Here is a 12,914-nt window from a genome sequence, read left to right on the forward strand (position 1 = left end):
GAGCAGGGAAGATAAGACCACTGCTAGTGCCACAGAATACCTTCAGCATCCTGTTTGTTCCCAGTTGTGGCTGAATAACCCAGACTGTTTAAATCTTAACCAAAGTGTTGGTTTTGCTAATAAATTAGACCAGGCCTTAAGTCACAATATCAATAATTGGTGATCTTTCCAATGTGTAAGTATAACATAGAAAATTAGACTTCAAACAGACAGACTATAGGTACTGCTATTTTAAAATGATGCATGCTGGGAATTATGATTAAGTACCGTTGGCAGGCCTGAATCGAGAGGAAAAAATAAGATTTCCATGTCACGTGTATAGTAATGTCTTGGTTCCTTATGGATATTCACACACTGCCCTTCTCTTACCCGTTAAAAATATTTCAGCATTTGGCCTGATTTCTTAAGTATAAATGAGGAAGGAAAAGGAATCTTAGTACCAAAAGAGTGATAACAGCCCACTTCCCAATCTCAGGTGAGACTGCAGTGAGAACTCCTAGAAGGGAGTTGTAGGAGAGGATTATATAATACCTTTCCCATGCCTAATTGGATAGTTCCTGAAAAAAAAAAACAGGAAATATGCTACTTTCAGTAGGGAGACAGGGGGAGGGAGGGGAAGAGCACACATTGGAGTCCCTTACCCTTCAGTGGATTTCACTGTTTCTCTTTGCTTGGCTAGGGAACTAGGATGGAAGCTGACTAACTCTCTCATTCCCCAATCCTTGACAGTTTAGACTGTTCCATACTCCTACCATTTGTAGATGCCCCAGCTTTCCTTTCGGTAGTTATAAGAAGTAAATCTGAAATCTTTACAGGTTAAAAGTCCTTCATAGCTTTCTCTTCCTTACCACTGAAGGAGTGTTTGGCAGTTAAAAAATGAACTGGGTCCTGGTAGGCTTTGGGATCTCCTTTGGGCTATTAATAATATCACAAGAATCAAGTACTGGACTCAGTTAAAAACCCAGTATGTTAGATGGCAAACAGAACCTACCACCTAAATTCCATTCCAGTATACATATTTTATTGACCTGAATATAGTTAGTAAGGTGTTTGATTTAGTTACCACTTAGCTTTCAGTACAATGGAATAAAGCCAAATATGATCTCTATTGTTTGTACTCATTTTTTTATGGTATAGTATGCATTGGTGTTAGAAAAACAAAATTTTCATCTACACTTTCTTACAGGTTCATTTAGGACAACATGTTTACTAGCCAGATGAAAAGTCAAGTCATATATCAGTGTGTAACTGGAGTATTGCAGCTTCCCTCACCCTTACTAATACTCTAATTTTCTCTGCCTTTTCCACAAATGGTGTTAGTATCCATTTCCATGCTCAGATATACTAATTTATAGAAGGGATGTCAAACTGGAACTGAAAACTACTGCAGGCACATTTTTTCTTTTGATTCTCAACAATACTTTCTTGCCCTATCCTTTGTATTTAAATTCCCTTCTATTTAGAATGCCTGCTTTCTGCAAGTCCAGTCAGAGCATCTGACAAAGTTGGCTGTTGCTTATGAAAGCTTGTCTCTCTGAACCTGCTAGTCTCCAAGGCCATTTATACACATACTTTTTTTCAAGCAACATGCCGGAGATCCACTGCTTCAGAGCAGACTTCATTAATCAACTTAATTGAGTCTGCTCTGCACGCGAGCTGAAGCAAAACTCACTGTGCCGCATGCAGTTATATAAGTGGCAAAATGCACGTTAGTGTATAGAAAATGGTGATAGTGCACTTTTGAACTAAAGCATCTCCAAGGTATTTTAGTTCAAAAGCACACCGCTGTCATATTCTCAGTGATGACATTCATTTTGCCTCTTATACAGCTGCATGCGTTGCAGTGCCAGGTGCTTTTCAAAGCACCTGGCACTGCGATGCATGCATGTGTAAAATGCCTCAAGATGCCACTTACAATGCATTCTGTCTGACTTCAGACTAACATGACTAACTTCCTTTTTGTATAGCTGGACTGTAAAGGATGACAACCCAATGCACATTCCTTCTCCCTTCACTGCTCAATAGAAACACTGATTTGAAAACACCGATCATACTGACACACATTTTGTGTCAGTTGAAGGATCTGTTTCTGGTAATTCAGGTATCTGTAACAGGGAGCCAAAGGCTTCTGTTATTTTAAGGGGAGATTGTAGCAAGCCAAGTTTGCTGTGTGGAGCAGACAACTTAGCCAAGGCCACTGGCTAGAAAGCAAGCAGGCCAAAAACAATAGGGATAGGAGCTTCACAGGGAGTAACCAGCCTGGCGCTAGCTGTGCTGCAATACGTGTGATGGAAGGGGAAAGGCTTGCCCCACCCCTACCTAAGGGCAAGGTGAAGAAATGGACCAGAGAGGGGACTAACTCTGCCTCTCTCTGATTGGTACATTTTTAATTTGGGGATGGAGCCTCCAAAGAGGATAAAAAGACAGTGTGTCTGGCACACAGGTGGCTTCAATGAGGGACAGTGAAGACAGCTGTGAAGAGCTGGCTGAGCTGACCAGCAGTGCGGAGCGGTTGTCCCAGAAGCACCTGAAAGTCACCTCATCAAATGGGGAGTGGCAAGCAGCTGTGTTGCCAGCCCTGCCATGAAGAGAGCATGGCGATGGTGCACAGATTGGTGCGTGGAGGGTCCAGGAGTAGACTGAGGACCCGGCACTGCACAAGGCAGCTTGGGTTTCCAAACCCTGTATGAGGCAGTGCATGGATCAGTGCATGGAGAGTCCAGGAGTGGGCCGCTCATGGCATGCACATGGCAGCTCATGTCTCCAACCCCTGCACAAAGCAGGGCAAATGGTGTACGGGTCAATACTCAGAGGGTCTTGGAGAGGGCTGAAACCCCAGTGCTGCATGTGGCATCTTGGGTCTCCAACCCTTGCACAAGGCAGGGCAAATAGTGCACGGATCAGTGCACAGAAGTTCTAAGAGTGTGCTGAGACCCTGGCACTGCACGTGGCAGCTCAGGTCTCTCTCACCCCTGCATAAGGCAGGGCAAGTGGCTTACAGGTTGGTACATGGAGGGTCCCAGTATGGGCCAGAGGTGGCACAGGGCTGCCTGAGTCTCCAACCGTCCTGCACAGGGGCAGAGGCTATGGCCATCATAGATTGCTCCAGACTGGAAGCAGGCCATCGGTGCACATGATGGTGCATAGGGCATTGAGCAGGCTGACTGGCAAGAGGAACACCTACAAAGCGACTGAGGTCTCTGAAGAGGGAGGAGACACTCCACCAGGGAGATGAGGAAAGCCTCAGTGAGTCCTGGAAGTTGTGAGTTGCCCAAGAAGGGGATTCCCAGATGGGAGGGCCCTCAGTGGCGAACAGCAGGAAATTATCCGAAAGGGAAAAGTGGGTTTAAGGGATTAGGGTCCCGACCAGCAAGGTTATTTAAATAAGTTAAAGGGTGAGGCTGAGATATTGGGGCATTCTTTTTCCCCTTTCCTCACCTGGGGCATATTTTCCCAGGGCACAAACATTGCATCAGTGCAGCTTTCTGCTCTCTTCACTTTCTGTAGGCTCTGAGCCACATGCTTTGTAAAACTTGCGTCTCATAGTTTCATAGTTGGTAGCGTTAGAAGGAACCTAAGCAGATCATCAAGTCCGACCCCCTGTCATGGGCAGGAAAGGATGCTGGGGTCAAACGACCCTGGCTAGATGATTGTCTAGCCTCCTTTTGAAGACCCCCAGGGTAGGGGCAAGCACCGCCTCCCTTGGAAGTTGGTTCCAGCTCTTAGCTGCCCTGACCATGAAGTAGTGCCTCCTGATGTCCGGCCTGAATCTACTGTCAGTCAGCTTATGGCCATTATTCCTTGTTACTCCCGGTAGTGCTTGGGGGAGCAGGGACTCTCCCATTGCCTGCTGGTCCCCGTTGGCAAGTTTGTATGTGGCCACCAGATCCCCTCTCAGCCTTCTTTTGTGGAGGCTGAACAGGTTCAGGTCCCATAGCCTCTCCTCATAGGGCCTACCCTGTTGCCCCCGATCATGTGAGTGGCCCTCCTCTGGACCCTCTCGATGCTATCCACATCCCTCCTGAAGTGCAGCGTCCAGACCTGCACTTCAACGGAGAACTGACCAATGTTGTATAGAGGGGGAGGATCACTTCCTTGGACCTGTTCGTGATGCATCTATGGATGCATGACAAGGTGCGAATAGCCTTCCTGACCACATCCCCACATTGGTGGCCCATGCTCATCTTGGAATCAATAGTGACTCCAAGATCCTTCTCTGCCTGTGCGCTGACAAGAAGGGAGTTCCCCAGCCTGTAGGTGTGCTGCTGGTTCTTCCTCCCCAGGTGCAATACCTTGCACTTGTCCATATTGAAAACTATCCTGTTCTCATCTGCCCACCTCTGTAACCTGTCTAGGTCTAGTTGTAGCCTGTCCCTCCCTTCTATTGTGCCCACTTCTCCCCACATCTTAGTGTTATCTATGAACTTGAACAAGGTGCTTTTCACCCCCTCATCCAAGTCGCTGATGAGGATATTGAATAGTGTAGGCCCGAGGACCGAGCCCTGGGGACCCCACTGCCCACGTCCCTTCAGGTCAAAAATGACCTGTCCACCACTCATGCTTTTGTAGACCCCGCGCCTCTTGCTTTTGTAGGCTTGCCCCTTATTAGTGTATACAAATGCATAATGTTTGATGAAACCCCTGTTTTGAATACTTAATCACTCCCCTGCCAGTCCTAGTACTATTCCTCTGCTAAAACATCCCCAGGGTTATCATTAGGGCCCCTCTCATCAGGCCTAGAGGCTGCTGAGTGGAGAGACAGAGCCTGTGGTTCACTCCAGAGAACCCTTAGGGGATTGGCTTAAGAGTGGGTTCAGGGGTACTAGAGTATATTTGCACAGATATGTATATATATAGATGTTGCATATAGTTTCTATATTTTATATATCTATATGTTAATATTATAACCTTTATATATTATTAAATTTGTATATAGTTAAGCCTTAACGTGTTCTGGCCTTGCTCTACAGGGGGAAGGAGGAAAACTGTGCCACAGGCAGTTTCACCCCACAGTGCACCTGCCCTGCTATGCACCTGCACCTGCTAAAATCCCTTCATTTGGAGAGGGGGTACATCACTGAGTACCACCTGGGTTACATGTAGCTAAGGGACAGGACTCCAGGGCTAGGTACAGACAGTCAAAAAGCCCAAGGATGAATCAATTCAGTCTTTGCAGGTTAGTCTAAGATGCATAGATTAAATTGAGAAAGAAGTGAACAGACATTTACCTTTGATTCAGAAAATGCAGTCACATGCCTTAAGTGGCTCAGGCCAGATGCCAGGGGGCACCAGAGCACAGCTCTTTGGCTGTGCATTCACTTCCTCTTCCTGCTGCCCCAAAGGTCTCTGAGATTTGCAGTTCAGAATTACAGCAGCAGGACTCTTCAGGGTTGTTCATTGCTTCCTTTTCCTGCTTCCAGGTGTCTCTGGGATTTATTGTCCACAGTCACAGCCAGCAGTTTGAGCGGGGGAAGGGGTGTTTAGCCCCAGACCCCCACCAGGGTTTGCCTGGGGGGGGGGGGGCAGTCCCCCTCCCCTGGAGACTGGGCTGAATCCCCAGCCAGGTTTGTCCACCGCCTCTTGTCAGCCAGCCCTCACTGGTCTAGCTAGGGAGAACAGGGGTGGGGTTAGCCCTGTTCTCCTCAGCAGACAGCACAGCCCCTCTCAGGGATGCCAAGGATGCTTGGATACTGGGGTATTGTGATTTAACTTAAACCAGGAAGGGGTCTGGGACAGAACTTGCATGTTTGACACAAATCAGTTAAGTCTGATACTACATTCAACCAGGTTTATCTTAAACCAGTTTCAGCCAATTTGAAACTGGTTTATGTGCACTGAGCTTCTGTTCTGTTACAGGTTTAAACCAGTTTCTGATAACTTAAACTGGTAACTTCTGTCCCTGGCCCAGGAAGGCAGGATGTAAAAGCTGAAAGCAGCTGGGTTAGGCTGCATCAGAGGAAGGTAGGCTGGCCATTAAGTCAAAGTGGAAACCGTTGTCTGTGGCTAGGAAGCCACATGACCAGAGCAGGTGGCGCTTTGGGGCATATAAACCCAGGAAAAGGGGCCGGTCTAGCGCTACATGCTGCAGGGAGGGCAGCTTCTAGGAAGAGTGCCTGTAGAAGACAGATCAGCAGGTACTCAAGCTACCTGGCAAATCTGGAAGGAGAGAGCTAAGGGTGACTTATCCGTTGCAGTGAGGCAATGACCCAGAATGGGGTGAATTTTAGTTGTGAACCAATTTGCTTATGTTCATGGTGTGTTTAATTTTAACCACTGGAGGACCGGGTTGTGGCTATAAGGGAGGATGTATGTCATAGAGGGGTGCCTGGTGGCACACTCCATGATAACAGCCTAGCTTGGAGTCAGGGACCTAGAGGGTTGAGGACTAGAGATAATCCAAAAGCTGAGAGGGCTGAGGACTGCATAGTGAGCTGGAGCCCAGGACAAGCAGCAGCCAAGTTGGCACCATGGGCCTATAGAAGGGCAGAAGCTATGAGGGCTAAAGCCTGGGTTGATGGGATAGAGCAAGATATAAGCTGAAGCCAGAACAAAACAGAACCAAGGGCCCAGGGACAGGCTATGGCTGAGAAGGCCAAGGGCCTCATAGGGCCAGAGGGCCTGGAGTAAAACTAAAGAGGCATGAATGTAGCTATGGGGATGGTTTTCGGCCATGATTATTGTCCCTAAGGTGACTTGTACTCTAAGGCACAGATAGGGCCAGGAGACTAGTATCAGCTGAGCACATGAAACACTAGCCTGCTGAAGTGACCTAAGGCTCACCGTATGTCCCTTGGGGCTGCCTCTCTCAGTGCTATAATATCCTTCTAGTTCTGGAAGCTGAAACTAAAAAGGGAGGGTACCTTGAGTTGGAGTTAGGCAGGAGTAGCTTGGCCATCAAGGGGTGTCATGGCTGTCCTTGATGCCAGGTCCTGCTATAGTATCTCAGTACTTATCCAGACTCACAAGTTTGAGACTCTCTCTAGGCTTGTGTGAAAGACTTGACTTACCTGTAAACAGGTATTTGATCATTAGGTCTAGGGGGTCCTTCAGATATGATGCTAGCCATATCTTTGCCTTTGACATTATTGGCAGCAGAAACTGCTTAGTCAACCATGGTAGTCTAATGTGATGGACCTTTCATCTTTTTTACATTAAATGGACATTACACAAAATCCAAATTCTTGCTCTTTATAAACAAAAAAATAAATAGATTTTTTTACTATATACCAAATGTTATGCAAACTATCAGTGATTCTGTGTCTCCAAAGGAAAATCGACAGTTTTACTTCCAGTTTGTCATTGTCTTTTGGAACATTAGACTAGACCATCTATTGATTTATATTGCTGTTTTCTTGTATGTCTTTCATCTGCTATAGTTTTAAGGGGGGGATCTAGAGCAAAGATAGCTTACTTTGTTAAATTTTAAAAGTAAAGTCTTTCATATGAATATGAAATTTCATTCATAATTCATAATTAAGGTTGCCTAAATGTGTGTGTGTGTGTGTGTGTGTGTGTGTGTGTGTGTGTATAGATAGATTGATTGATGAAAATTTTAAAGCTTGTCCATCTGTGTATCTTTTTGTAACACTCTTGTGGGTGGGGAGTGTGGCTCCAGCCAATACTGCATCAAGAATGCCTGAAAAGAATGACAGGTCGTATGGGCCGGGAATGGAGCGCTGTCACCCACCACCCCATCATGCCACCGCCTCCTGGCAGGGGGAAAATGGCATGGGGCTAGATGCGGAGCAGGGAGGGGGTGGCATGGGGCTGGATGTGGAGCAGTGGCAGCATGGGGTGGTGCATGGTGGCAGCCACCCCAACATGCAAGCTTCCCCCCACCCCACTCCTGGGAGGCAGTGGTGGCACGGGGTGGTCGGTGGTGGTGCTCTGTCCCCACCTGATCCCCACCCCCCCCATTATTCTTGATATGCAATTTGCTAGTGTGGTTACTAAAAATCAAGGAAATTACCAGTTAAACAATGTTGCTGTCCATATCAGATCAACCCCATAGATCAGTGTAGGAGATGGGAAACATGGTAGAGTTATGGTGTATTGGGAGATGTGAGACAGTGGTTGATGGTACACTGTGAAGGGACACAGAGAAACAATAGGCTGCAGGGTGAGAAAGGGTGAGAACAAGAAGCAAGTGTAAAAGGGGTACTAAGAAATGGGAAACTTCAGAAGAGTTTGCCCATTGGAGTTTAGAAGGAAAATGAAAGCTGGAGGAAGAGGATAAAAAAGAGGCTGTTATTGTGCAGGGTCCAGGAATGCTGCACATAACTTCCACTAAACAGGCAGCTTTCCTGCAGCCAAGCTGATTTGGAGCTGGAAGATTAGCTCTAGGTGCCAAGAGCATGCCAGAATCTAGGGTGGGATCATTGTGTCAGCTCCCATTCTTTGCTGCCACCACTTGACAAAACTGGGGATAATTTACATTCCAAAACATTTTTGTAAGACTTCTCTAAAAACATTTCTTGGCTCACCATCCAAAAATACTATTGCTTTAGATACTGTGAGATTAGATAATGTTTTTGGGGAGGCTTCAGGGAGGGACAGAAATTTTTGGTATTTAAATAGCCCAACCCTCATGAAAGGGACCTTTATTAAACCTTTTAACTAAAAGGTCTACTCAGTTTTCTTAATAGTTTCATTGATGATACTAATTGCCCCAGATTTGGGATCCTGATTCTATCCTTAAGTTTCAAAAGACTGTTATCTCTATCACACTTATCTGGAAAGTGTATTAAAAATGGCTGGTAAGCTGTTACCAACCGAATAGAGGGTAAACTATTTAATCTCATCTGACTCTGAGCCAAAACCAAGATGACCATGACCTCAATCATTAAGCTCCTGTATGTTGATGATGCTTTAGTGTGTGCTTGCTTGGAAGTAGGCCTTCAGGCAATCGTTAGTGTCGTTACAAAGACATACAAGAAAATGGAACTGACACTTAACATTCAGAAAGCTAACGTCCATCAACAAGCTCTTAATGAGTTCTAGTAATTCAGATTTATGGTGAAGCTCTGGAAGACATTGAGTATTTCCCGTACTTCAGAAGCCATCTCTTCCAGAAGGCTGACGTCAAGAAAGAAATCCAACATCAACTTAAAAGTTCAAATGTAGCCTTTAGATGGTTGAGGAAGTGCATGTTCAAAGATTGTGACATCAGATCCAAATCTAAGCTCATGGTTTATCAAGCAGTCATGATCCTCATCTTACTGAATAAAAGAATCCAGAGCCCCTCACCCCACATGGAAACACATGATGAATTGTAACAGAGTCGATCCCAGATTGACCTCATTAACCATCTTTGGACCCACCGATAAAGCAATCATTGAAGACAATCATCCTTGACTCCAAGAGATTGCTAATATATAGAAAAGACATATTATATATATATATATTGCTGTCCTGTGGGGCCAGGTCAACTCTCAGGATCTCAATATTGCACTGTTAGATGGGAGGGTGTGACACAATTGCACATACACACATACACACACAAATCAATTAGGTACACACACGCACTCTAGGAGCATACACCCCCACCAGGCATGCGCACACACACTACCAACTCAGGCACATACACATCCAAAATTACCAGCCTAGGCACACACATACCTATCACCAATTCAAGCACCTATATACTATTGTAACCCAGGTGGCGGTCCAATAGTTGCCACCCCTGCCCAATATCAGGGATGGTGTGGTGAGAGTAGGGAAGGGCTTCTGGCCAGCACCAATTTACTTTCCCCACAGAGCAGCCCATGGTCCCAAGAAGGTCTAACACTTAACTGATTTAACTATTTACACTTCATTTACAAAACAAGAATAATAGGAAAGGTTATTTACAAGTGAACTTAAATGGCAAAACAAACCAGAAGGCATTAGTCAAGAGCCATAGGTAGGGTAACTGGCAGCTTTCAGCCACTGCTGAGATGCTACCACAAGGAAACAAGGTGCTCACTCCCGGCAGCTCCAACAGGGTTCCCAATAAGCAACAGATTGCAACAGGTTAAACTCTTCTGGTCTGCAGCAATCAAATTGTATCAAACCCCAACCCCCCAAAAAGGCTGAAGGGTGACCCTCCATGGCAACCTAAAAGGCAAGCAACAAGCATCAGAGTAGGCTCCTGCAAAAATCAGCATGACCCAAGCACAAAGCTCAGGGACTCTATCCAATGACAATCAGCTGCAGAATAAGGGACAGGACGGAGTCCCCTCTGGGGCACTCAGTGGCAGAGGGTCAGCAGCACAGGCAGCTCCCAGGGGTCGCTGCTCTAAACCCTTGTGCCAGATGACTGGCCAGACACCCCACACACCTCGCAGCTCACAAATCCCGTTCTGAGCGCTGGCCTGCAACCAGAGCTCCCAGGGACCCCTGTCCTGGTGCTCTGCTGCTCCTCAGGTTCCCAATTCATTGCCTGCTGCTGTCCCACTTCCCCAGTAAGGGGGAAGGTAAGGGGTTTTCTCAATTCACCAGCCCAGCTCCCTGCTCCGGATCAGGATGCTGCCTGTGCTCCTGGCTACTGCTTCTCCACAGTGGAGTGGGAGGCCAACTGCCCCCCCTAGCCTCTGGGATGCCCAGCATGTCCAGCACATTGCGATGGGGCCTTGGGGCACCAGCTCTCTGCCCTAAGCCCTGACCACTGCTCCCTCTGTGCTGCAGGGCTGGAGGCACGGCCGACTGCCGCTGCCTTCTTCTCCCAGGGCCTTCGAGGCTCTTCAGAGGGATCTCTCTGCTCCCTCTGCTGGGTCAGCTCACCCCAGCTCTTCTTAGGCCTCCTGCATCGTTCCCCGGAGTCACTGTCACCACGCCAGTTTGGCTGCTGCTTTCATCCCTTCCGGCAGTCCCTCCCTGGCTTGCAAACCGGCCAACCAGGGCTTAGGGCGGCTGCCCTGCCAACTCCAGCCATCCCCCTTCCATGTGAATGAGGGGATTGAAAACCCCTTCTTTCAATTGGCTTCTCCTTTTCTATAGTGCAGGGCTCCCTTGGGGTCGCTCAGAGTTCACCGGCAGTTTCTAGCCCAGGGTAAGTATCTCAAGTCAATCTGGTGAGCCCACATTGGCAGTCTGTTACACTATACACACCAAAAGTTAGAGAAAAATCAATTGTCAATACTTGCACACCCAATACACATACACAATGACATATATGTATATTCACCAGTTCACACACAAACCACCCACCTACACATACACACAGGTGAGTTCCTAACTTAGGTGGTGTGGGGTGTATGTGTGTGTGCTTAGGGTACTTGAGATACCTGGGGTGCTTGGTGACTATGGGAGGGGGAATCAAGGGTCAAAGATCTCCAGAAGGAGGGGAAGGAGGGAGATGGATGGGGGTTAAAATGAGACAGTGAAAGTGCCAGGAGTAAAAGGTACTGGGGCCAGGATTAGAACCAGCAGACTGGAGGGGAAGCTGGGGTTACTTAAGGTCAAGTGGCCCCAGGGTTACTCAAGGTCACTGGTGCAAGGGAAAAGCCTGGTGGCAAGGAGGAAAGAGCCAGGAAAGAGAGAGAGGCAGATAGCTGGGAGCTTGGGGCAGGAGACTGAGGCAGACAGCTGGGAGATCAGGGGGCAGATAAGTGGTGGCAAGGGGGAAACAGTCAGGAAACAGACAAAAACCCAACTCGGGGTTTCAAAATAGCAGGTTTATTAAATAGACAACACACTACACAGCCCCATGAAGTTATTGGTACACACACACACACACACACACACACAAGCACTCACAATGGCACCAGGAGAAAGACTCAGTAGAAGTTTTGGAGTCCAGGTAGGGAAGAGAAACAGAGTCCCAGTCCTTTGTTGAAGAGAGGGTGGAGGTGACAGCTACCTATCAAGGCCAGACATGATCTTTGTCCAGCAGGTGTTATCGGGGGGGGGCTTGCTGGCAGGGCCTCTGGGTTGATAGGCAGCATGACGTGGAGTAGGTCTGGTCCAGGTGAAGATGGCATCCTCACTAGGTCTGTCTTCACCACCCCCTTTTATAGGGGCAGACCTTCTGTGACTCCAGTGGCAGTGGGCCTGCCCAGGCAAGGGCCAGCCCCTGGTGCACTGAGCATGTGCATTCCAGGTCAGGACATGCAGTTTCAGGTGTCTGTGATGGTGTTATAGGTGGGATCTGGAGCAGTCTTTGTCTTTCAAATCTTGAGCCATGGAGGGTCAATGCAGGGTGATGGTTGGGTCGTGGAGTTGATGGTTCGGTCATTCAGAGGGAGCTTTTTTTAGACCTACTGCCATTGTCTCTCAAGTACCCTCATTCATCCCCATTCATTCAGGAACCAAGTTACATAGGAGGGGTAGGTATGAGTCACACAGTTACAACAGAGTTACAATAGGGTATGCCTGGGCAGGGGACACAAGATGGTGACTTGACAAACAAAATGGAAACTTGACATAACTTATGCTAACTTACATTTGTAGACCTAAATAATATAGTATCAGTAAAACAGTAATATAGAACAGTAAAACAACAATATAAACATAATAATTATACAATATAAAACAGTGGATATCCACAACAGGGCACTTATTTGAAAAGAAGGAGAAAACCCCCCCAAAACAAATACAACTTGCTACCAAAATGAAATGCTGAAGCTTAACCTGTATCTTAGCTCACTTATACTTATCTATAGGGATATCTATAAGGAATAGAGACGGAGAGAAAAAGTTAGAAATGGTTAGGGGAAGGGGAGGGAATGTATTTTTAAATTTAAAAAAGGAACAACTGGGGTTTTTGCTATGCTATAGATATAGGTAGATCTATATCTATATATACCACCTCTGAATAATACAATAAAGGATTGACTGATTTGTATGCTCTTAAACGAAGAAAATCAAATAGAAAGCATACAAAACACCAACTGCCGCTGAACTGTATGCCTTTTGTGAAAAGTAAGGTTTCCTTT

This window comes from Alligator sinensis, unplaced genomic scaffold, assembly GCF_000455745.1.
Source record: "Alligator sinensis unplaced genomic scaffold, ASM45574v1 scaffold202_1, whole genome shotgun sequence".
In the NCBI taxonomy this organism is placed as follows: Eukaryota; Metazoa; Chordata; order Crocodylia; family Alligatoridae; genus Alligator; species Alligator sinensis.